Genomic DNA, 25,440 nt, shown 5'->3' on the forward strand with positions numbered 1-25,440 from the left:
AAGGGAAATAAGACTGAGAAAATTAATCAAACCACAGTTCTTTAAAGGGTCATTCTGAGGTGACCTACCTTGTAGGAACTAGCACTCAAGACAGCAGTGCAAAAGAACATTCACTTCTCGGGCTGTTCTCCCTGTGGTTAAATAAAAGGAAAGGAAAAAGAAAAGAGTACACATTTTACAACTAAGATCGTCTGAGAATCTTTGCATAGAGTAATAAAAAGAAAACTGGACTCTATGTGGCCCTGGGGGAGCTGTTTCTCCCTTCCCCATATGTCGGAGAAAACTTAAAAAAAAAAAAAAAATTAAAGTGCTTTTAAACAAGATAATCTGTTGAGTTCTTTACAAACCTAATAAACTTTAATTATCATCATTATGTTTTTTCTCATTGGGGATGGACTGCTTTTAAATTATTTTCAATTATTGCATAACCATTACGCTTCATGAACAGGCAAATAGAGGCATTTGTTAGTTGTTAAAAACAATTAGCTTTGATTCTGCTATTTGTGCATGACAAAGGACAGTGTTTATGAGTTAGAATTAAAAGGACTTAGCCACACATTTCCATATTACTCTGAAGACAGTGCTTTGTGGCTAAGAAGTTTTTCAAGGATTTTGGTGAGCTTGAGAGAATTTTGTTTTTTTAACTAATATAAATGAATCGAAAAGTGTGATACCTCGAGATGACTAAATGTTCAGCTACTCAGCTGGCAACATCTTAGCTGAGAATTCGTACTCTGGGCAAGCAAGGTTAAGAACTAGGAGTTAAAGCTTTCATGTGTACCAATATATGTAAATCAAACTCTCACGTAGTATGGTTTAAACTTACCCAATGATGTATGTCAATTATTTCCCAGTAAAAGTGGAAAAACAAAACAACAAAAAAACCCTTTTGTGTTTTCACTTTTTTAAGTATGTGTTTTCTTCGGATTTGCTTATTGATTTGTTGATGTTCAAAGAAATTAGCAAGTGTCTTTTGATTTGGGGTAGGAATAAAAAAAGTGATTTTAAGTTCTTTTTCAACAAGATAGACAAAGCATCATTGCTGTTTCCTGAAACTGCACTTACAAAAATGAATTTCCCAAATTCAAAGATGAGGGCATGCAAGAATAGAAAACCAAGTTTGTTTGGCCACAGATAGGCAATATCTTAATGTTTTTTTTTCTGTAGGATTTCCCGACCTGCTGTGCTTTATTTCTGATTCTAGAGCCATCATTAAGAAAAACCTGCTTTCTTTTATCTGTGCCCCCATATTATATTCATTTCCTCCTAAGCTATTATGAGCAATCAGGTCCCTAAACTGAAGCTCTTTTGAAAAGTCTGTGTCTTCAGTCTCTTTGTAAATATGCTAAGTTATTCTCCCTGCCACCAATGAGCAGCGTTAATGGAGATAATATGCAAAGTGTTATCCCTCTGCTATTTGCACCTCTCCCAAAAGGGAGCATTATTTTCAAGTGAATATACTTAATATAAAGGTGGGAATGTTGAAGAATCACCCTGCAATTGCGTAGCTCATTGAGATGTGCTGCCCTAGCCCAATTCTCATTTTGATTTATTTAAGTTTGGAAATAACGGTATTAAATTAGCAAAGACAAGCAATAAACAAAGCCCTGGAGATGAATTAGCCATTGTCTCTGGTCCATTAATCTCCTCTTCAATTCTAGAGAATTGTGGCTCACCCAGACCCGAAGATCAAATAAAATGCCTAATTGGGAAAATCCTAAACAAGTGTGTCCTGGGGAGCTTGAATTTATTTGTCACCGGCTCAAACAACTGTGTTGTTTATATAAGTCTTTAAAACCCTGATACTTTTCCGCTACTATATCTTAATCCCTGGTTCTTTATGCTCAGGAGGGCAATTTAGAGTTGTTTTCAATTAACTAGAATGGAGAGGGGGCGCTTACTCCAAAAACAGATAGCTATATAGTGAGTATTTTGCTAAACATGCTGAGTGGTTTAGATCTCAGTGTCAGGTTTGGGATATGCTTTGGAATCTCCTTGAAGATAATGATATCTGCGCTTTGGCTCTTTTAATATCAGTAATAAGTTGTGGAACACAGTCACAATTAAGGACATAGGATGGCCAGGGAGGTTGAGATGTTAAGGCTAGACACAGATGTGAAGTAAGGAGCTGAGATAATTATCTGGAATGGCAACCCTATCAGGCAATACTTCCTTTCAAATACGCAGATAACCTGCAGATAATGGAGATCAAACTTTTTGTTTAACACAGTGAAACAGAACGAAAAATCAATGTACGGAATATTGTTGACACATGGGTGCGGCATTCGTTTTCACAGCTTAAAATGCACAAATACTTTTTGTTATAATGAGAAAGCTAAAGAATTAGAAACTGGAAATCAACTGATGAGCAGAGAAACAACTACACATACTGGTAATATTTACTATCTCAACAATCATTTAAATGCAGTAGTTAGGGTACATAGTAATTTTACAGGGACTATGTCATTTAATCCCCACAGTGAACCAGGGGCAGGTACTATTATTAACTCTATTGTGTAGATGAACAAATAGCTGCTTCCAGAAATTAGGGATTCACCCAAGACGGGTCAACTAGTGGGGATCAGAATTCGCTCTCAAATCTGTCTGCTTCCAAAACCTGTGGGGTTCCTACTAAACTGCAGGGCCATTATCACCAAGGTTGCAAAACTGGTAGCAGGATTTGCTGAAGGGATTGGTTAATTTGAGTAGAATGGAAGTTAAAAAGTATTACTGAACCTAGGCAGGACAGAGGTGAGTTAGGATTTGGGGAATATATGAAGGAATTCTCTAGTTAGCAATATCTATGCAACAGTCAAAACCCACTTAAGTCTTCACTATATGTTTGCTAAACTGATTAGTTATAGGGCATTTATTTACACTACATGGTATTCCTCTAGTCTGGCTCCCTATTTTCAAGCACATTAGTAATCTCTGCCTTCAGCTACAGTTATTATTATTGGAGCAACATATTTTTTTTTATATTTATTTATTTATTTGACAGAGAGAAATCACAAGTAGATGGAGAGGCAGGCAGAGAGAGAGAGAGGGAAGCAGGCTCTCTGCTCAGCAGGACTAGATCCCAGGACTCTGAGATCATGACCTGAGCCGAAGGCAGCGGCTTAACCCACTGAGCCACCCAGGCGCCCCATGGAGCAACATATTAATGTGCTCGTGAAGGCGGGATATGAATCAAGTCAACTTTTTTTTTTTAAGGTTTATTCATTTATTCATTTGACAGACAGAGATCACAAGTCGGCAGAGAGGTGGGGAAGCAGGCTCCCCACTGAGCAGAGAGCCCAATTGCTGGGCTTGATCCCAGGACCCTGATATCATGACCTGAGCTGAAGGCAGAGGCTTCAGCTGAGCCATCCAGACACCCCGAATCAAGACAACTTGTATGACATACTGACTTTATTCCCCTATTATCGATCAGCTATACATTGACGTGTTTTAAAGAAATACTCACTGGAACAGAACAGGCAGCATTTAAGATGAAAAACAGTGTAAAGGCCAGGGGTTATGTAGTGATAAACAGTCTGATGAATTAGGCATAGAGTTTTTGAATATGGTTGCTATACAGGCATGTCCACTGCCATTTGATTGGATAATTACATGCCAAATGGATCATTTATAATAGTTGCACTGCTATTTAGAAAGTACAGCTTACTTGTGTTTCTCATCACAGAAACGCAATTTATAACTAGATGCGGTGATAGATGTTAACTAGATTGATCGTGGTGATCATTTCACAATATATACAAATATCGAACCCTTATGGTATACCTGAAACCAATATAAAGTTATACATAAATTCTGTCTAAATTTAAAAAGTTAACAAGGGATTTTTAGGTATACAGTTTTATAAGATCATCAGAATAGACTCTGGGTTATAGTTCTTATTGTTCCTGCTTTACAGATGAAGATATAAAAACACACAGGGGTCAAGTGACTAGTGAAGCCATAGGTATGACATAGCTCACTAAAATAAAACTGGAGTAAGGGAATAAAAGCCTCAAGAAAAGAGGAATTATCAAAATAATCGAGTGGAACATTGAGATGTTGTATTTATTCCACTTTACCCTGTATATGAAAGTATCAGAACTTGGTGGGTTTAAAGCAGGCGAATAGGGGCGCCTGGGTGCTCAGTGGGTTAATGCCTCTGCCTTCGGCTCAGGTCATTAGCTCAGGGTCCTAGGATCGAGCCCCACATCAGGCTCTCTGCTCAGCCAGGAGCCTGCTCCTCCCCCCCCCCCGCCCCGCCGCTCTCTCTCTCTGCCTACCTCTCTGCCTCCTTATGATTTGTCTGTCAAATAAATAAATAAAATCTTAAAAAAAAAATAAAGCAGGCGAATATGCATTTTCAACTCTTATGCAGGTGAGGGATACAAAAAGGCAGCAATCTTGATAAGAGGCCGTGCTGAATCTCATGTAAAATTTTTATCTAGACTAAAAGTTTCTAGGGATAACTTATGCAACAGTTTGAAACATTCAAAGAATTGAAGACATTTTTTGAGTGGGATTCGGATCAGAACATCCAACCTTAAAGTGATAAACATTTTGCCTCCAAACTACTTACTGGTTCACACAGTACCAATTAATTATGTATCATCGAGCAATAGATGCCTAGAAACTCTGGTCAACAACTTTATTTATTTACATTTTAAAAGATTTTATTTATTTATTTGACAGAGAGAGATCACAAATAAGCAGAGAGTGGGGGGAAGCAGGCTCACTGCTGAGCAGAGAGCCCGATGTGGGGCTCGATCCCAGGACCCTGAGACCAGGGTCTGAGCCAAAGGCAGACGCCCAACCCACCGAGCCACCCAGGTACCCCATGTGGTCAACAACTTTAAATTTAAGGTTGATCTCCCTTCTTTTCTCTCCCTATTTGTGTCTCTCTCACTTCAAAGAGCATAATGTCCCCATGTGTTAATTAACGGAAAAGTTGTGTTTGTCTGCCATCGGAAGGCCAGTAAACTTAGTCTTCTAATGCTGAGACCTTGCCAGAACAACGTAAGCAGGGAGTTCAGGCAGAGGACAGATCATTTAACCTTGGGCATAAGAATTAGTTACAGCAAGGGGGACTTGGGTGGCTCAGTTGGTTAAGTGTCTGACTTTTTTTTTTTTTTTAAGATTTTTATTTATTTATTTGACAGACAGAGATCACAAGTAGGCAGAGAGGCAAGCAGAGAGAGAGGAAGGGAAGCAGGCTCCCCACTGAGCAGAGAGCCCGATGTGGGACTTGATCCCAGGACCCTGGGATCATGACCTGAGCCAAAGGTAGAGGCTTTAACCCATTGAGCCACCCAGGTGCCCCAAGTGTCCGACTCTTGATTTCGGCTTGGGTCATGATCTCAGGGGTCCTGGGGCTCTATACTAAATAGGGATTCTGCTTGAGAATTCTCTCCCTCTGCACACCCCTACCCCACACTCTCTCTTTCTAATATAAATAAATCTTAAAAAAGTGAATTACAGCTGGACTTTGCTCCTGTTTTGGTTTGGTTGTTTAAGCAGTGTGTAGCTGCAATCTGCCTTTTTAGAAGAATTGTGTAAGAGAAGGAATATTAATCTCATTGGCTCTTAACTCATTTTGATAAAATTTTAACAAAACTAACACAAGTTTCTCAATTACATCCTATATATCAGACACTGGCAGAAGCTGGGGATGGAAATGAACGTAAAAATGGACATAGTGTCTGTTATTAGGAAATTTATAGTCAAATATAGAAGATGGGCATTAGTCGAATAAGGCAAAATAAATAAATTTGAAAAATACTACTTTACTAAGAGCTGCAAAAGATACTGCATTCTGTAGTATGAGAATATAGGGTAGAGGAAACTACAGCAGTTCTTTGGGAAAGTTATAATTGCTTGAGGGTCTCCTAGAAGGAGAAAATACAAGTAGAGAGCATCTGAACAAGGATACAGCATATTCAAATGTCCCCTTTCGGGAAAAAGCAAGGCACACCCAGGAACTGAAGAGCACAAAGTGACAGAAAGGATGACGGATGGACAAGGAGGCTGGAAGGGTGGCTACGCGTCCAGCCCGTGGGAATGTGGTTTATACATCTCAAATGGCCACTCACATATACAGTCAATGCACTGACTTCTTATTTTATACAAATGACATTGCTAGGTGTGATAGTTCATTTTACAGCCAACTCGGCTGGGCTCTGGTGCCCAAATATTTGGCCAAACATTATCCTGGATATTTCTGTGAAGGTGCTTTCTGGAGAAGATTAACACTTAAATCAGTAGGCTTTGAGTAAAGCAGATTATCTTCTGTAATGTGTGTGGGGGCTCATCCAATCATTTTGAACAAGGCCTTAACACTGGCCTCCCCCAAGGAAGAAGGAATTCTGCCCGTAGACAGCCTCTGAACTCAAATACAACTTCCCTGGGCCTCCAGCCTGCTGGCTTACCCTGCTGATTCTGATTTGCCAAGGCTCTACAATCGCATGAACCAATTCCTTAAAATAAATTCCTCTCAATAAATAGACAGACAGACAGACAGATAGATAGATACATGCATGCATACACACACACACATACTCGTCTTGTTGGTTGTGTTTCTTTGGAGAACCTAATACACTAGGTTATTAGAAATATGGGACACATACCTATGCACATACTTAAGGCAGAGTTAAAACCCAATAACAAGGATGTAAGTACAATATGCTAATATGAGAGTCAGACAAGGAAGTGGGGCAGACAGATCACTGGAAGAATTATGAGGACCAGAAAGCACCTAGGTAGACTCGAGCAGTCGGTAGGATTGAGTTGGGGGGGCGGTGCAGATAAGTGGGGTAGGAGAAGACAAACAGTCCAGGTGCGAAGTGAGGCAGAGCAAAGGTGCAGAGAGAGAAATGTGTGCAGCACGATCGCAGGTTATGAGTAGACCAGCCTGAATGAAGTAGGGGCTTCTGGTAATAAACACTCAAACCTGAGATCCATCCCCGATAAGTCAAGAGGTGAGTGGGAATCCAGAGCTGTCTTGTTTCCAGAAGGAAGACACTGTGTGTGGGAAAACTAGATGTGCAGCAACCTCACAGGAAAAGCAAGCTGATAAGGTTTTCTTTATGAATTATTCAGAAAGGGAAAATTAACTAATGAGTCCTGTAAGATGGTCTAGTTCTATCTGGATTGTTTTCACCTCACAGGGGGATATAGAATAAGATGAGTAGAGCAAAAAGAAAGTGAAATAACCAGTCAGCCAAATATAGGCAGAGAAACAGTTCTTGGACTCACAGCGTGTGGACCCGATGTGAGCGACGCCCCTAAGGGAGAGGTAAAGCCAACCTTCTGTTCACGGGGATGTCAACCTGCCAGTGCAAGCTGCGTGGCCAGAGTTTTTACCACTCTTTCTGCAACTAGGTTAATCTTTTGTGCTGTTTCTTTCTTGCTTTCTGGAGAAGAACTGGGAGAGAGTTCTACTGTAGGTCATGTCTGGGAAAAGTTCTGTCTTTTAAGCGCACTGCAGTGCTTACTGCTATAAAGCCGGTGAGTTACCCAACTCCAAGCCGTCTGTTCTATTTGTCACCCAGTGGGTTGAGTTTACAGAGGCAAAGAACTGTGCTGCCCCATCGTGGGGAGGGAGGTGGAACATTTCTGATGGGCTGCTATCGGCAGTGCTTCATTGGTTCCCCTGGTCCCAACTCTTCTAAATAACAGCTTAGCGAGTTTCTGTGACTGACATTTAACCCCGGGCAGGAATTAAACATGGCGTGCTGAGTCATTTGGGCAAAGTGTGGGTAGAATGAGGTGACAATACTTTTAGACAACAAGCTGTGGAAAACTTTTAAACATGTTTATGATGCAGAGGTTTATTTATGTTAGTGACACTGATATAATTTGGGGACAAAAGACATAGCATTTCTCAAAACGACCAGGCAGCACCTTGCGTCTAGTTGCTGAGGAGGTAAGAGAAGGTAGAGAGAGTTTTATCATTACTCGGCTTAATCAAAATAGATACTAAATTCACAAGATAGGCAGGCACTGGGTTCCGCAGTCTATCTGCTTTACTTTATTGGTACAACTACTGTGCATTTAAACTTTAATGGATTTTACTGAGCACTTACTCTGTGCCAGTTGCTGGGGTACAGTTGTGCGCGACACAGATAAGGTCCTGCTCTCCCGGAGCTTACACTCAGGTAAGTTAGAGGGATGATAATCAGAAGTAGAGTGTAAGTTCCATGAACTGGGGTTTTTGTCTGTCTCATCTACCATTGAGGCTCCAGCAACCTAGGTTAGATAGTCAATACTGTGTGTTACAGATTTGAAAGATGAGAACGTTGAAAACCAGAGAAGTTGAGTTACTTACCCATGATTTCTTTGCCTATAAGACTCATAAGCCTTCTAGATATCATTTTTTCAAAGATTTTATTTATTCATTAAGTAGAGAGAGAGAACAAGAAGGGAGGGCAGAGGCAGAGAGAGAAGCAGACTCCCTGCTGAGCAGGGAGTGTGACATGGGGTTGGATCCCAGGACCCCGGGATCATGACCTGAGCTGAAAGCAAACACTTAACCAACTGAGCCACCCAAGTGCCCCTACATATCAATTTTTTTAAAAAGATTTTATTTATTTATTTGACAGAGAGAGATCACAAGTAGGCAGAGAGGCAGGCAGAGGGAGAAGGAGAAGCAGGCTCCCTGCCGAGCACAGAACAGGATGCAGGGCTCCATCCTGATGCGGGGCTCAAACCCATGACCCTAGGATCACGACCCAAGCCAAAGGCAGCCATCTAACTGACTGAGCCACTCAGGCACCCCTAAATATCAATTTAAAAAAATGCTACTATTTACACATTTGCCTCCAAATGGGGAAAATAATAATTTGACAGTTCATACATTTCCCCATGTATTCTCTTGTCTGAATATTGAGATTTTTTTTATTATGCTTATTATATTAGTTAGAGCACTTATATTAATATTAAAACCATCACTCCCAGCTGCTTAACACAATTATAATCTCAAAACCAATCTCTGGAGCCCTGCCTATGTAACACCTCTTTTTAGGTGCAGGAGATAAAAAAGTGAACAAGTAGAATAGGGCCCTTGCCTCTACTGGAGCAGAGGAGATAGGCAATAAATAAGTAAGGAAATAAAAAATCAAAAATAAAAATATATAAATAAATATAACTAATGTGCTTAGTAAGTTCAATGAGGAAAACCAAAGAGGGCAATGTTGTAGTGGGATGAGAGGAAGCTGGTGGTCAGGGAGGACTCCTCTGTTGAACTGAGATGCGACTTGAATGGTGAAAAACACCCAGCTCTGAAAGGATCTCATGGTGAACAGTGTGAGGAGGAGCAGTGAGGGAAGGGAGAGAGCTTGGCTTCTGCGCTGACAGACATATTGCCATTTAAAATGGGGCACAGTTTCCCAGATGGTGCAGCAGAGAAATAGAAGTAGCAAGGTAGATGAGAAAGGAATTTTTTTTTTTTTTAATTACAGTTGAAAGGCTTTCTATGGCTCTGTGTAGGTGAGTGAAAAGGTCTGATTTACACTTGGAACAATCACTCTGGCTGCCATTGGGATGGATAAAAGGCTTCAAACTTGCCACCAGGATGACTACCATTTAGAAGGCTATTTTAATACTTCCGTCAAGGATTAATGGTGGAAATAATGACATGCAGTCAGACAGAAGTCATATTGTGGAGATAAACTAGCCAGAATTATTGGTGGGTTTGATATAAGTAAGACATGAGGAAAGCAATCAAAGATGTCTCTAGGTTTGTGGCTGAGGGTGATTTAGTAACAATGAAGAAGGCTCGAGTGTGTGGGGCATACAACTGCGCCCAAGTGGATAAGAAGAATCAATGGTTTTGTTTGGCTACTTAAGTCTGTGATGTTATTAATGCCCAATGAAGATTTATATTACAAATTTATACCACAAAGTAAGCAATAAGCAGCATCAGATGTTTGGAGATGGATCTGAACCTGGAGAAGTGATTTTATACATAACATCTTCAAAGACTTTAGCGTATTTGTAGTATCAGAAACCATGAGACTGAATGAGATCCCTTAGGAGGAGAGTATAGATCAAGAAGAGGGCAGAGAAAAGAAGAGCCCATGGGTGTTCCAGTCTTAAAGCTGGTGCAGAAAGCAAGGATCCAGAAATGGAAACTGGGGCGTGTTCAGGAAGGCAGGACGAAAAGCTGACAAGCTGCCATAGAAAGAAAGGGTTACAATAAAAAAGAATGGCATTAAAAAATATCAGCAAGATTTTTTTTCATTTTAACAGAAGGAGGGATATGTGAAAATATCAGGTAGTAATTATCAAGGTATAAAGAAAAATAAAGGGAGGTACTGGATAGATTTTTCTCTATGACGTTTATGGCTAGTTGTTCATTGCCCAAGAGTGAATTATGAAATTATGGGACACAAGAGGAGAAAGTGCAAGACAGTCATGACAAAGGGTCTGAATTGCCAAGATGTAGTGTCAGTTTGAGATTTTTGGTCATAAACTTGAAGGAAGACCTATCAGCAGAATCTTTTCGATTTTCTATGTCCATACTCAGGATCTTGAGTACAGAAGAATAAATAGATTTTTATAAGTTATTCCAAGTGGAAAATTTCTCAGGTACGTGCAGTGGAGGCAAAGGAGGGTGAGCTGGTTAAGCACACTTACAGAGGAGTAAATGTGATGCTATACCATGGAACCAGTGTATGTAAGAGAGACGCATGACCATGAATAGGGTGGTGGTTGGTAGAAGAGTGGTCAGTGGATTCCAGTTCTCACAAAGTTAGATAAATTTTGAAGTAGGAATACTTTCACTAAATATGAAAGTCTAGTAGGGTAATGTCATGTTTGAAATATGTATTTGTAATGGCTGTGTGTTACTGGTGTACTATACGTCTAGCGTCTGATCATGTGAGTGGGAGGCTAAGGCTGAATGGAGAAAAAGAGAAAGTGGAGACAAAGATGTCAAGCAATTTGGAATTGAGGGTGTTGTAATTATGACAGGAGTCATGGACGAGAGGATGGCAGTGGGGGAGGTGCTGAAGTCACTGGTGAATGATGCTCCAAAGAAGAGGAAACCAGTAGTTTCAAAAAAGAGAAAAACTAGAGAGGCGAGGGGCTGTCAAAATATAATGATGTACACATCAAAGAAAATAAAATTACTGAAGGTTGAAGGAGAGGTATAATTTGGATGTGGTGAGGATGAATAATTGCACAAGACAGTCCTAGGTTATGCCTTGCTGCCTTAGTACAATTTTTAGCATCCCTTTTTACTTTGAAAAAGAGTCCTCGTTCTAAATGGTCATGTCAGTAAGACATCTCTCTTGTCTCCCTGAAGTGTGTGGGATTAAGACTGAGGAAGAAACAACACCTTCTCTTAAAGGGTGTGTAAGGTCGCCTTCCTCAGTGGACAGTCACATTTCTGTTAGAACCTGAAGGTGAAGAACTATTTGGAGAACAAGTTATTGGTAAGAGCTTACTGGAAAGACCTTGACAGTTTCAAAACACAGCTGGAAAAAAAACGGATGATGAGATCACATTAGGAGATGTATAGAACAGGTGAAGGGGGTCTACAAGGTTTGGAATCTTGCCGATGACTAGTCCTATAGAACAGAGGGGACAGAGACTGAAGACTTTAGGGTGGCAGCTGGTTTCACACAACACTGTAGGTTTTGTGGCAACTGGGATTATGCAGCGATTGGAGACTGAATTATTTTGGTGGCTTAACCATGATTTCGGAAAGGGGCAACCTCACAGGAGCAATGGTCTGGATAGAGACCTAAGTCCTGTTATTTTGAGTCACACACACCACACAAAGCTAAGTCCCATCACTGAATCATCTTTCTGATTTAGTCAATCATTGATTCACTTGTTCAATAAATAACCACTTATAGATTGCCATGTGAAGAATGGGACTATATACCCCTAAACAGTGCGGATGTCTCAGGAGAAAGCTCATATGGTGAAAACTTACTATAAATAGAAAGTTGAGATAAATACCATTAAAAACACACTATTCATGTTATTTAGTATTGTTAGTATCATTCTATTGATTATTGACATTTGCCAGATGCTCATCATAGTCTGAGGACTGTCCAAACAATAAGACCCTATTTATTTAATCCTGTCAACAACGCTATGGAGTAGACATCTATTATCCACCTTTTACAAATGAGAGGCTGGGAAATAATCTGCTCAGTATCACTCAGTTGGCACGCTCTCAAAACACAAAGTGCTCTGCTCGAAAAGGGGGCTATTTGTATTAACAGAGAATATTCGGGAAGGCCTGTAGGAGTTAATAGCTTTTGAGATGGGCCTTGGAATACAGATACATTTGGAATGGGGAGGCAAGATGAGCAAAGCTGGCAGGCGATTTTCAGAGGGCATTTATATAAAATGGGATGATTATTTTGGCTGTATTTTCAGTGAGTGAAAGGGATGAGTGAGAACAAAGACTCAAAACATATACTAAACCCAAAACGTATGTCACATATGCATTTAACATACAATATCTTCTAGGAAATAGAAAAAATGAAGTCACTTATGAACTGTGTAGCAACATGACATTTTTAGAAATCCTAATCTATGTTTGTTTATTTTCTTTTCCCAGCTGCTATTTCTACCCTTTTCCATTGCTCACTTTCAACAGTTGGCTCTGTTTTTGTTTTCAAAATTGTTAAGTCCTAGGATGGAGCAGGGAAATAATTTGGAGAATGGATCATGTGTCTTATTTAGTCATGAAAGGACAGGAACTCTTCCTGGACAAAGAATAAGTTCCTCCCAAGCTGAGTGGGAGGGAGGAGAGAGAAGATGAGAAGGTATGCGCACATGACTGATAGTTGTTTCTAGAACATGCCATATTCTCAAAGAAGACATCCAGGAGCAGAGGGTTCCTGGCAGAGCGAATCAGGGACAACCTAACCAGGAGCAACACATGAGGCCATAAAACAAACAAATAATAAACAAGGAGGGGGCATCGGGATCTGAAAGTTTACGTTGGCTTTCAGGTTGGACACTGTGACATAGCATGCGGGGACTCAAGGTCCTTTCTACTCCTACAAGTCCAAATAACTTTAATAGAGGCAATGGGAGGGGTGGCGGTAAGTGGGGGAGGAGAATGACATTCAAGCAAAACCGATATTCAAGTTGTGCACATCCAAGTTTTGTCCTAGCATGACAGCCAGGAGCCTGAACATTAATTTTATTATAGAAAATAAAATTATTGAATAAATAAATAAAATGATAGAAAATAAAATAAAATGATATATTATTTTTTATACACTTGAACCTGTAGACTTGATTCATGTCAGCTGTTTCAGGGTATCCAGGCTGAATTAGTTAGGCGAGGCTAGTGTAGGAGGTAGCAAGCGGTAAATCCAGAAATTTCAGTGATTTAACATAATAAATGTATTTTTCCCTGTTGTTGAGAATGTGACATGGCTGTGCAGCCCTTCTCCATTTGGAAACCATACCACTGGAAACATGAAAAATGTAAGCTTCCTCCTCTCCTTGCTGCTGAAAGAAACAGGCAGATGCAAAAGCACATTGGTCCAGAAGACAGACATTATTTCCATTCACCTATCTTTATCTCACACTAGTCCTATGGTCTCAAACGAACTGTAAGATGGGACTGGGATGGTGAGAAATTTAGAGAGGCACAAGGATATTTGGGGAGTGCCAACCATTTATCACCCACAAAGCCAAGCAGCTGGACAACGAGAAACTCTATTTTACCTTCTGCACTGCAAATACTTCACTTCTTCCAAGTAAGTCCTACTTGCATTCCTGGGGCAGAACACTTCTTGAATCCATACTTCTTACTTTCTGGAGTCACCGAGTGTTCCTGGAAGTCCATTTGTACACTCAGGCAATATTTTCCTTCCCTTCCCTCTCCTCTCTCTGTCCTATTCCTCTAGGAAAGTTATGAGGCTAATCAAACAAGGTTAACTGTATGATATGAAGGAAAACTCACTAATTGCATTTCAAAATGGGTATTAAAATTTAAAATCCAGAGCTATTTAATAATTGTCCTGACAAGTCACTGCACATTGTTTTTAGTCTGTCATTTGGGCTAACAAATGAACTGAATTGCAGTAAATCTTCATCATTCTGATTTCTGCAAACTTCTTACTACTACAAGAGAATGTGTTTACAGTTAATGGACTAATACGGTATAGGGGTGTCATTTAGAATTATCCTGATGAGTAAAGCAAAGACAATTTCAGAGCCTGTAAAACATAAGACATTTCTCCTTGTATATGTAATTTGTTTTCATACACTGCCAGTATGCTCTCTAACCACAGAAGCACACAAAAGAATGTCAAAGATTCCCTAATGCTGTATTTCCCCCTGCCTTAAGAACTCTCTCTTGTTAAACTATTTCACATTGGATTAAAACTTTAAACAACGTGTTATACTTGAGGAAACAGGATATTATAGGATTCTCATTTGGACCTAATAGAGGTTAAGTTTGTAACTGATTTGTTGTGACTCAATTCAATGACCCTTACTGGCATCTTTTTAGACAATCTTGTAACATAGATTGTTATTCTAGCAAATAATATTGGAAGAATGTTGCATTAATTTGTTGATTTGATAGCAAAATTTTTGCCCAATGATGCAAATCTATGTAAATGAAAGTCTAAATTCTGCTGTTACCATGCTACTATTTCAGAATTGAGTGTAAAAAAAATGAGACAGAGAAAAGAAAAAGAGAGGCAGAAAGACAGAAAAAAAAGAAAGAAAAAGAAAGAGGACAGAGTGAGAGAAAGAAAGAAAGAAAGAGGGCAAAATAAGGGAAGTGGGAAGACTAGATCCCTACAGTCTTTTTTCTTCACCAGTGGTGCAAGTTATTGCCCTACTTTTAGTTTAAAAGAGTCTTCAGGTTAACCCTACTAAATGATTGTCATTTATCATATCAGAGAATTTGGCACAGAGGTTTGGATGGTTTATTGTGCTCTGTGCTGCTGATAAATCTACAAACACAGCAACTGTCACCATCGCTCTCAAATTCATTTTCCATATGCTGAGTGTGTGTGTGTTTCTTAAATATTTTGAAATATTTGGCTAGTCCAAGTTTTGCCTGGTGAAACTGGGCTTGTTTGAGTATTAAATGTTTCAGGGAACAGAAGGGGAAATTTATAAGGGTATCCCCAGAGAAGATCTTAAAGATCTTTGGATCATCAGTATCATCCTTTGGCCACACAGAATTATGTTTTTTTTTTTTTTTTTTTTTTTTTTTTGGGTACAGGGATCAGGTACCAAAGAGTTGAAGGACGGCTGTTAAGTGGAGCATGCCCAAAACTGGAGTATTGGCTTAGGTTGTTTTATTCTTTTGCCACTTACACAGGCCAGTAAGCTCAGTTGCTCTGACATTCTTCAACACTGAATTTATCTGAGACGTAAGATATATGGAAATGATTTTCTTTCAGATCAGTTTATCGTCTGATCAATAGCTCATATTACTTAGTTGAAAGTCCCCATTAAGGAGATATTCCCCTGCTGCCTGGCTCATTCTGACACTGTTAAGAATGTTCTTTCTGGGGGGAGAGGCATAGGGAGAGGGTGGTTGGGTTATGGACATCCGGGAGGGTATGTGATATGGTGAGTGCTGGGAAGTGTGTAAGTCTGATGATTCACAGACCTGTACCCCTGGGGCTAATAATACATTATATGATAATAAAAAATAAAAAAATTTTTAAAAAGAGTGTTTTTTCAGCTTGTGAATGGTCGGCCATACTTTCCTATCACTGTGGACTACACTTTTCAAAAACCGCTTATCATTTAAGTAGCTCCATTCATTTATGTAACAGTTCAGCCTTTCTCCTTTGAGATTTTTTTCCTCAGAATGGTTATCCATGTTAGACTTGTCCCCCATAGAAAAATTTTTGAACTTGCATTATAATTTTTTTTATTCAGTTTACTATTACCACATTTTAAAGATTTTATTTTTAAGTAACCTCTACACCCAAAGTGGGGCGCAAACTCACAACCTGAAGATCAAGAGTCACATGGTCTACTGACTGAGCCAGCCGAGCACTCCAAATATTTCCACATTTTAAAGAAAATAAGTGGGTTGGAATAATTGGTTTCTATTTCTGCTATCTACTGGCAGCCATCACAATGTTTGAAACATATTGAACTTTTTTTTGCCCCATAAATAAAACTTGGAAGTTCCAACTTGGTGGCAGGTCAACTAAACGCCACGAAATATTTTCCTTTGTATGTGACTGCCAAGTTATTGATATTTTACACGTTCTTACCAGATAGCTTTCTCTCTGACTCTATCATAATTTTCCATGTATTTTATGATTGATTAGTTTTAATCATGTACTTTAGGGTTGAGATATCAAAATCTCATTAGTGTGGTCAGTGGCTTCAATTTAGTCTTTATCTAGCTTTTGTGGTTTTTTTTTTTTTTGGTAGGATTCTGTGGTTTGTTATTACTCTTCTACTTTCGTATTCATATTTATGTCTGTCAAGGCTGCGTTTCTCTGAATTGTGAAACTTTTAAGTCATATTTCAATATCACTTATATATCCTCAAACCTCAAATCAAGTTTCCTTTGCTGGACTGTTGTGCTGCTATAATGAAGGAGAGGAAAAAAAGAAAAGAAAAAAGAAAACAGATTTAGAGCATCTAAAACTTCCAAATAAGACTTAGAGATTTGTTTTCTTTCAATTATAATAATGAATAACAAACGGAAAGCATCCATCTGTGGTGTAAATTTGTCAATATTAAAGGGATTCCCTCAACATTTCTGAACCTGATTGAAAAAAAATAAATCCAGAGACTTGTCTCCCATAAGTGTTTACAAATAGCAAGAGTTCTTCTTCAGGAAGCATAACAGATGAAAATACCAAAGGCATTGGGGAAAGAAAGCCATAACTTTAAATCTTAAATCCATAATTTAACATGTTATGGTTTTAGATTCCCAATCCCTATTTAGGGATAATCATCACCACCATCATCATTGTACCTATTTTTCAGAATTATTGGGAGGCTTAAATTGGAAAACATATGGAGTGCTCAATAATTGTTATTTTCCACTACTCTTCCCCAACCCATTCCATTTTCCATTTCAGATATGTTTTATGTAATAATTTTTATCTGATTTCTTAGCTACATGCCAGAAGTTTTAGTGGTGTGCTGTAAATGTTTAACAACTGGTTCTTCATAAAGAAAGTAAGTCCTGAGTTGTAGTGTTAATATATTAATTTATGAGGTATAAATCTTCCCACCATGGCCAATTAGAAACTACTCATGTGACACCAGGAAGGGAGGAGTTGGGAAGAGATGCACACCATCCTCTCTTGCAAAAAGTGGGAGTGGGCTCCAGCAGACTGCCAATGCCTACTCCTCTATGCCTTCTCCACAGTCATCGTCAGAGTGAAGTGAATGAGGGAAGATGGAAAAGAATCTGTTTGACAAGTGAAAAATTAAGTATAAATAATAAAAAGGAGATGTCTCAATGGATAATTTGCAGGTTCCAAGACTAATAGGGTAGAAAAAGCTGAAAATTTGCGTTATAAATTCTGACTTCACAGTTTCTCATCTGCCCTTTGTTTTATGTTGTTTTAGGTGCTGTTTATATAGTTTTGAATTTTAAAAAATATCTTCTTGTCCCCTTCCTTATTGTTTTTGTACTTCCACGGCAGGGGGACTGTAATAGCTTAAATACAAGTATAACTGCAAATTATGATACGTGTTATGAGGTAAGTGAACTGGGTAGTAAGACAGGGATAGCAGACTGAAGAACATATTAAAGCAGTAGGTAAAAAGCAAATTAGGAGTTCTTTTGAGAAGTTCTTTTGATATTTAGGAATTTAGCTCCCTTAATAGTAATAGGACTAGTCATATTATCTGTTTCATTTTGGGTGATTTTTGTGCTTTCATTTTGTGCTTTTTGAGGAATTAGTCCATTTTTGTCTGGTCCTAAAACATACCAGTGAGTGAGTCAGTAAACATAAAACAAACATAAAACCAATGCATTTGCTTCTTGACTGAAGTATTATTCAAAACATACATCATTTCTGCGTGCAATTTTTTTTGTGTGTTCATTTATGTAACTAGATCTTGATATGCATGGTAAGGGGACTTTACCATTCTCCATTGTGGTCTACTATCATATAGAAACCAAATATAATTGAACCTTTCTTGTAAGTAAAACCCCTATTTTCATTTTATATTTTTTAATATATGTTTTTATATGGGGGAAAAACATAAAACATTTTAAAAAATGACAACTTAGGTATCCTTTTATCAAGATACAGTTAAACATTTATCATATTTTTCTAAAGCATTATAATTTGCATTTTATACTTAAGTCTATCATCCATTCATTATGAGTTAATTTTTATATAAGATATGAGGCTCTAGTCAGTGTTCACTTTTAATTTTTATTTATTTTTTGTCAATGGATATTTAATTACTCCAGGGCCATTTGTGCACATTTGCCAAAAAATCACCTGAGCATATTTGTGTGGATTTATTTATGATTTTCTATTGTTTCATTTTTCTTTTTCTATCATTTTTAAAACTTTCATTCCAGTTTCATTAACATATACTGTTATATTAGTTTCAGATGTACAATATAGTGATTCAAGACTTCCACACATCACCCCATGTTCATCACGATGAATTCACTCCTTGGTCCCCTTCATGTATCTACTCCTCCTATCCCTCCATCCATCTCCCCTCTGATAACATCAATCTGTTCTCTACTGTTAAAAGTCTGTTTCTTTGTTTGTCTCTCTTTTTTCCTCTCCACTAATTTGTTGTTTCCTTAATTTTTTTTTAAAGATTTTATTTATTTATTTGAAAGAGAGAGAGGGAGAGAACAAGCACAAGCAGGGGGAGCAGCAGGCAGAGGGAGACAGAGCAACAGACTCCCCACTGAGCACGGAGCCTGATGTGGGGCTTGATCCTAGGACTCTGGGGTCATGACCTGAGCCAAAGGCAGATGCTTAACTGACTGAGCCATCCAGGCTCCCCTACATTAGTGAAATTAGATGGTATTTATCTTTCTCTGAGTGACTTAATTCACTTAGCATTATATTCTGTAGCTCCACCCATGTTGTTGCAAAGAGCAAGATTTCATTCTTTTTTATGGCTGAACACTATTCCTGTGTGTCTGTGTATATGTGTATATCACATGTGTTTTTCCATTTATCCATCAACAGACATTTGAGATGCTTCCATATTTTGGCTATTGCAAACAATGCTGCTATAAACAGGGGTGGATGTATCTCTTTGAATTAGTATTTTTGTATTTTGGGGGAAGATAACCAGGAATAGTGTGATTGCTGGATCATTGCTATATTTCTCTGATGATGAGTGATGTTGAGCATCTTTTCATATGTCTATTGGTCATTTGGATGTTTAATCTGGAAATACGTCTGTTCATGATTTCTGCCCATTTTTAAATTGGATTACTTGTTTTTTGGGTGGAGCTAGAGAAGTTCTTTATGTTTTTTGGATACTAACACTTTACTGGGTATGTCATTTACAAATACCTTCTGCCATTCAGCAGGTTGCCTTTTAGTTTTGTTGATTATTTACTTTGCTGTGCATAAGTTTTTATTTTGATGTAGTCCTGATAGTTTATTTTTGCTTTTATTTCCCTTACCTCAGGAGACATATCTAGAAAAATGTTGCAATGGCCAATGTCAGAGACATTACTGTTATGCTGTCTTCTAGGACTTTCATTTCAGGTTTCACATTTAGGTCTTTACCATTTTAAGTTTATTTCTGTGTGTAAGAACATGGTCCAATTTCATTTTTTTCCACATAGCTGACCAGTCTTCCTAACATCATTTGTTGAAGAGTCTGTCTTTTCCACTGGATAATCTTTCTTGCTTTTAAAAAGATTAATCAACCATATAAACGTGGGTTTATTTCTGGGTTTTCTATTCTCTTCCATTAATTTATGTGTCTATTTTTGTGTCAGTACCATACTGTTTTGATCACTACAGCTTTGAAATATAAAACTTGAAGTCCAGAATTGTGATGCCTCCAGCTTTGCTTTTCTTTTTCAGAATTGCTTTGGCTACTTGGGGTCTTTTGTGGTTCCATATAAATTTTAGGATTGTTCTAGTTCTGTGAAAAATGCTGTTGGTATTTTGAAAGAGATTGCATTAAATCTGTAGATTGCTTTGGGTAGTACAAACATTTTAACAATATTTATTCTTCTAATCCATTAGCATGGAATGTGTTTCCATTTCTTTGTATCATCTTCAATTTCTTTCAATAATATTTTATAGTTTCCAGAGTACAGGTCTTTCACCTCTTTGGCTAGGTTAATTCCTAGATATTATGAATTTTGGTGCAATTGTAAATGAGATTTTTTTCCTTAAATTTTCTTTATGTTGCTTCATTATTGGGGCATAGAAATGCTACAAGTTTCTGCATATTGATTTTGTATCTTGTATCTTTACTGAATTCATCTATCAGTTTCGGTGGAGTCTTTCAGGTTTTCTATACAGAGTATCATGTCATCTGCAAATAGTGAAAGTTTTACTTCTTCCTGACCAACCTGGATGCCTTTTATTTCTTTTTGTTGTCTATCCGGTCTTATTTTTCTGTGTTCATCCATCCACCACTAACACACAGTCTTTATTATTGTAGCCATATAAAAGTGTTAAAATGGGGACACTGATTACTTCCATTTTTTTCTTTTCAGAATTGTTTTAGGTATTCCAGCTCCTTTCAAATTCTGTATAAATTTTAGAACTGTACTGCTTTTATGTACAGAAAAATCTTCATGAAATTCTGGAAGTAATGATATTAAATCTACATGTTAATTTGGAAAGAACCGACATCTTTACTCTGTTGAGTCTTCTAAGCCATGAGCAGTATGTTTGTCCATTTATTTGACTTTCTTTAGATTGTTCATCAGCCTTGTGTAGTTTTCAGCATAGAAGTCCACCTCATGTTTTGTTAAACTTCCTTTTCTTTTATTTTTCTGAATATTGTAAATAATATTGTATTTTTAATTTTAGTGTCCATATGTTCATTGTCACCATATATAAATATAACTGATTCTTATACATTTACCTCATATCTTATAACATTGTTGAATAATACACTTTTCAGTTTTTGGAGTGTGTCTGTCATCCTTATGGACAATCATGCCATCTGCCAGTAGGAACAGTTTAATTATTCCAATTATTCCTTTCAGATCTGTATATCTTTTATTTGCTTTTGTTACCTTATTTTATTGTCTAGGGCTTCTAGATCTGTTTAATAAGTTGGTGACAGTAGACTTTTTTCCTTAAGATTTTATTTATTTATTTGACAGAGATCACAAGTAGGCAGAGAGACAGAGGGGGAAGCAGGCTCCCTGCCAAGCAGAGAGCCTTATGTGGGGCTCCAACTCAGGACCCCGAGATCACAACTTGAGCCGAAGACAGAGGCTTAATCCACTGAGCCACCCAGTCACCCCAGAGAATAGACATTTTTACCTTGTTTCTAACTCAGGAAGTGTGTATTCAGTTTCGCATCACTAAGTATAATGCTACCTGTAGGTTTTTTGGTACGTTGCTCTTTACCAAGTTGAGAAATTCTCTTTTCTTTGTATTTTCTCTGAGATTTTATCATATGTGATACTGAATTTTGTCCAGTGCTTTTCCTGCATTGATTTATATAATTATGTGATTTTTCTTCTTAACCTGTTAGGGTGATGAATAACAATGACTGATTTTGGAATACTGAACTATCCTTGCATGCTTAGAATAAACACCATTTGGTTATGATGTATGATTCATTTTATGTATGTTTCAATTCTACTTGCTAATGTTTTGCTAAGAATTTTTATATTTACATTTTTGCAGGCTATGCCTCTGTAGTTCCATTTTTGTACTGTCTTTGGTTTTGAAAGCAGAGTAATACTGTCTTGATTAAAATAATAGAGAAGTCTGCTTTCTCTTTCTGTTTTCTAGGAGGAATTGTATAGGATTGGTGTTAATTTTTAAAATTTTGGTAGAACTCTCTAGTGAAACCAACTGGGCTTGGAGATTTCATTTTCTGAAAAAAATTTTTTTTAAAGATTTTATTTATTTATTTGATGGACAGAGATCACAAGTAGGCAGAGAGGCAGGCAAAGAGGGAGAGAGGAGGAAGCAGGCTCATCAGCAAGTAGAGAGCCCGATGTGGGGCTCGATCCCAGGACCCTGAGATCCCAGGACCTGAGCTGAAGGCAGAGGTTTTAACCCACGGAGCCACCCAGGTGTCCCCGAAAATTTTTTTTAATACTCCAAGAGCTTTATAATGAACTATCAACTCTGTAATTTTTATCAACATATTATAAATATTGTCATATTTATTGATAGAGTGCACATACTGAAAAGAATATCTGGTAGACATACCAGAATAAGCACTGGTATGCAGGGCATTGATTCCATGAATTCTCTGTGTATCTTTAGACAGACTTAAGAAAGGGCCTCAGTATTTTAGATAGCAAGAGGACAAACAGCATTTCCTAATTTTTCTGCTCATTTAAAATGCTTGAAATGCATTTCTTGACCATCAGTAACAGATATTTGGGGAGGTGTCAATTTTGTTAGTCAACTTAGCTCAGGGGCATCTGCTGCTGGTACTTTTGCTGTGAGTGCAGTGTCTTGGATAGAAGAAACTTAATTATTTGGTGAAGGATGGGGGTATTGCTATGTCTTTGAATCCTAGCATGCTCCTTTGCTTATATATTACTCTTAATTTTCAGATCTTGCTTCCTCCTTCTTGTCACCAGTAAATTTCTTAAGAATATCCCGCTGCCCCTTTGCAAGTTACTTCTTTCTCTTCTAGAAAAGATGTCTTTCCTCAAATAGCCATGTCTGATTATGCACATGTTCAAGCCCTTTCTCCCTACTGCCCAGAACTTACATCTGTTCTCAGTTCAGTGTTTCTATACTGGGAGTGGGGAGTTCTATTCTGTGTTCTACCTCTGCTTGCATCCTGATGTTCTCTACTGTTGCCTGGGATGTCTCTGTCTCTCTGCTCAGATACAGGATTCAAATCTGGCTCTGTTTGCTTTATACATAGTCTCCCACTTATATGTAAATAGCATTTGTAATATTTCCTGTCTCCTATTTATGTTATAGACATTGACTGTGGGTGGTTTTATTTACTTTCTTTTTTTTGATATGTATGGTTTTTGGAGAATGTGGGCCATTTCTTCTAACTGCCTGCTTCCTACTCATCTTTTGTATCTGAAAATAAATATTGTTTCTTTCAGGATGCCTCCTCTGTCTTCTTGTGTACTTCTAGAGCACTCATCTCAGCATTTTCCATACTGTTACCACCCTTTAACTCCTCTGTAATCTCCTTCATACAGTTAGCTAACTGAGGAGAGTTCCTCATGGTCATTCTTTCATCCCCTGTATCAACACAGGGACCAACAGCTATTAGATTCTGAATAGCATTTCTTGAATGAATTCCTGTATTATTTTCCAGTGAGGAACTGAATGGAGTAGTTGGTAGGCAGTAAAGTATACATATCTGTAGATAATTTAGACACAATAACAAAACCAACCAAAAGTCTGCCTACGCTTTATCATCATCATACACCAGTAAATGAAGACATGATAAAACACTCCTCTTTATTGGGACAGACTCCTCTATGGTGCCTAACTATTATTTTTATAATCAGAAGAAGATGTACATTTGGTTATAGCCTGATTTTTAGCCTTCTGTGCTATTCTTTCCAAGAGTCATTTTCTTTCAAACTACAGTTGACCCTTGAACAATGTGTGGCTAGAGGTGCTGACCCCATGCAGTTGAAAAACTATATCTAACTTTTTACTCCCCAAAAGCTTAACTACAAATAGCTCATTGTTGACCAGAAGCCTTACCAATAGCATAAAGAGTTGAATAACATATTTTGTCTGCATTCAGTGTTGTGTTTACAACAAAGTGAGCTAAAGAAAAAATGTCGAGAAAGTCATAAGGAAGAGAAAAATACATTTACTATACTGTATTTATTGAAAAAAAAAATCCACATATGAGTGGACATCTCCAGTTCCAATTTATGTTGTTCAAGGGTCAACTGTATTTAGAGAGAAGATAATTTATTTTATAGTTCTTCTATGGGTACATATGAAATATTACTTCATAATTTTCTGGTGCTTCCTTGCTGCTTTGGCCTCACTATGACAAGTTCAGCTTGCTGCTAGTTACTGCCTGAAATTCCTGGATTCCATTGCTTTGGAAAAGAAGACTTATTTCAAGGTGTGTCACACCTCCCTTTATTCCTGACCAAAATTTATCTTAAGGTTCCCTTCAACTTGACTAAACTTCAGAAGGATTTCTTCCTGAGTCTAGGTACCTGATCTCTCCTTTCATAGAGCATTTATTTTAGAAAGCTTGCAACTGTAAATTCTTTCTCTGCTCCTTTGAGATGAAAATACACAACCCAGGAATGTTTTGCTCAAGGGCCTGGGAGCCATTCCTTTGAAATGTAGTCATCAAGAAAGATGGTGCCCCAGTCTGCCAGTCTCTGTGAGAGGACAGGAGTCTAACTTCAGTAAGCACCGATTAGTAAACACTGATGGCCTAATCACATTGATCCAACCTCCCAGCCAATGTCCTCCATCATTTTCCTGCTAGTTTACCCCTGTGCTTCAAAATTCTTCTGCTTTTATTTCAAAGGAATTGAGTTCAATCTCTCTCTCCTATTATAATAGTCTTTCTCCCCTACTGCAATATTCTTGAATACTCTTTCTTGCCAGTTTAACTAGTCCAGTTCAATTTTCCTTGTATACTTCCCCATATATTTTATCTTTACAAAAGCACAACTAAACCAATATGAGCTCAAATAAAATGGAAACTTGAACAAACAAAAGAAACACAATAATAAAGAGAAGAAACCAATGATCTCGTCCTAAATAGGACATTCTCAATTATAGAAGAGAAAGGCATCTTCATAATCCTGTATAAATGTCCGCTAATAGGCATACCTCACTTTATAACTTTATTCTCTATATTCAGGTATGCATTTACAAAAATAACAACCAACAAAACCTCCCTTTCTTCCACATTGCCCTGAGCTTTATGGTTGGTGTTACTATCTTCCTTTTGGGAAATTTCACCCTCTGTTCTCAAGGAATAACTTCCTTCAGTTTAAAAAAAAAAAAATGAGTTCCCTTCCCACACCATCAGAATATAGTATTTTTTCCAAGTTAGAATATTTGGTCCATAGTCCTATGGAACTCTAGGGACAGTCTGGGGACATAAGTAAATGTCATCAAACAGTTCAGGATAGGATGGACACTCCCAAGTCAACTCCTCTTGGAGTTTTACCACTAGTATGAGTTTCAAACATGCTTATTTATTCATCAAGTGTATGCAAAGTAACTGCTAACTCTTACAACCAAACACATTTTCCTATTGCACAGACAGTACATTCTAAGCCCACAGGAGGAGGAGAAATATATTCCTAATTGCCTCCATAATTTCGAAGCCTGCCACTTTCACAATGAAGCCAGA

This window comes from Mustela putorius, unplaced genomic scaffold (assembly GCF_011764305.1).
Source record: "Mustela putorius furo isolate JIRA1106 unplaced genomic scaffold, ASM1176430v1.1 tig00003854_pilon_pilon_pilon, whole genome shotgun sequence".
In the NCBI taxonomy this organism is placed as follows: domain Eukaryota; kingdom Metazoa; phylum Chordata; class Mammalia; order Carnivora; family Mustelidae; genus Mustela; species Mustela putorius.